The sequence below is a fragment of the Mandrillus leucophaeus genome, unplaced genomic scaffold, assembly GCF_000951045.1.
Source record: "Mandrillus leucophaeus isolate KB7577 unplaced genomic scaffold, Mleu.le_1.0 Scaffold145, whole genome shotgun sequence".
Lineage (NCBI taxonomy): Eukaryota > Metazoa > Chordata > Mammalia > Primates > Cercopithecidae > Mandrillus > Mandrillus leucophaeus.
Window position 1 is genome coordinate 5799749 of NW_012101421.1, and position 1987 is coordinate 5801735.

Here is a 1987-nt window from a genome sequence, read left to right on the forward strand (position 1 = left end):
CTTTTACCTCCACCCACCCCTGGTACTTTAGATGGGGAGGAATCTGTGGCTTTGAGATGTCAAGGGGCCACTTCAAGGTTGGTGGCAGAGCTCAGTCCAACCCCAGATCTTCTGCCTCTCCCACAGATTTCCTTCTGCCACTACCCCAGGCCCTGCTGTGGCTGCCACCTTGTGGGCCTCTGCTCCACACCTGGGAGTGCAAGCCACCTCCAGCTGAGAGCTAGCAAGGGAGCAGGCATTATTAATCCCACCGACAGACACCGAGCACCTTCGCGGCGGCAGGTCTGGGAAATACAAAAGACAAGGCCGAGGCTTCCCGGAGCTCGGGGAAGGAGAGGAGATGGACAGTTAACAAGTAAACAAGCAAACACTCGTGTCAGTTTCCAACTGTGACAAGTGCTAGGAAGGAAACTGAGTAACACAAGGCTTGATCAGGGGGTTTCCCTTGCCATACATGGGGGTCTTTCCCCTTAGAACGGACCACTCTGATGCCTGTTGAGGATAAGGGTGAAATTTTCTGTTTTACGTATACCCTCTTCATCCTAAACCCCAGCCCCCATCCCATCACCAGGTGTAGAGCTATACACAGTAAGGAAATATTGACCCTCTCAGGGCCTGATGATTACTGTTCACTCTTTCTTTATGAAACTTAAGGAGACATTTCCCCTATGGCGGATTTGGGTGCAAATTAAGGGGCACGTGTAAGCCACACTCAGAGATCCTAGGCCAAATTTGTAGCTTTCATCGCTGAACTGCCCACTGCAGTGTAGACATTTGTCCTGCCCAGTGCTACAACTGGGAGGTAGGGTGGGGGCTGCAGAGCATTTGTTCCTCCCCTGATCCCATGCACAGCAGGCTGGCTGGGCTCTCTTCAAGGTATTCACCATATTATCCTTTGGTAGTGGGAGTTCCAAAGTGGCATGTTTAGGACATGAAAACCCAACTGCTTCATAAGCGCTCAGAAATCAAACCCTTTGACATCAGCTTTCACTCGACCAAGAGGCAGCTGATGCTGGTGCAAAAATAACTTGGCAGGCATGTCAGGCTCGGGAGGGGGTTTTGAGGCCTCATCACCTTTGGTTGGATCTTAATGTGAAAGCAGTTGGTGCTCTGACCAGGATTTAAGGACGTTCAAAGTTGTTCCGGAGTTGTGGGCTTTAGCAAGCCCTAGGGAAGTTGTTGGAGGGTTAAGGGGGTGGTGGCGGGTCTGAGGGGGAAGCTCCAGTCCTCTGTGGCTAAGCCAGGATAAGCATTATTATTTCCACAAATCAAGCCATGTTCATGCATAGTTCCCCTTGTGTCCTGATATATGTAATTATGGAATGCATATGTGTGGGAAGGAGTCTTTGGAAAACCGGTTCCTGTTCTTCATCAAGAGGCTGACCTAGAAGTTTAGGAAATTGGTTCATGAGGAAATTCTGTAGCAGAGAGCTGGCAGGAATTCCAGATGGTAGGAGAGGGGGGCGCCCGAGGCAGGCAGGGGCCATGCCTGGGCTGTTTTGTCCTGTGGAGTAGGTCCTAGTTTGTGGCAATTAGCATACCCTTGTAAAGTCAGGAGACCTTTGGGGAGGCGTGGGGTTCTCTTCTGTCACTGAGCAGACCCCCACCCGGTTTGCTCACCATTGTCTGCTCAATGCTGAATAGATGCCTGTCACACGAAGATGCTCAATAATTATTAGTGACCTGAATGAGCGTCCTGTAGTCTCCCTGGCCTCAGTTTCCCCAGGCATAATGTGAAGGAACTGGATTAGCTCAGAGGCAAAGGATTTTACCATTCACGTCTATGACGGTTGTCTTGTTGTGACAGGAGAGCTTGTTGAGATGTTTCTGAAGCCAAGATTTGGCATGGAATTGGGGGAGGGAGTGGAATAGGATACACTTAGAGTTCTCCCTGATAGGACTTTCTCATGTCCTTGTGCTCACTAAAACCTATATGGTTGTATAATTATGCAATATGTGTATAATTGTATCCTTCTGAGAGGGTTTT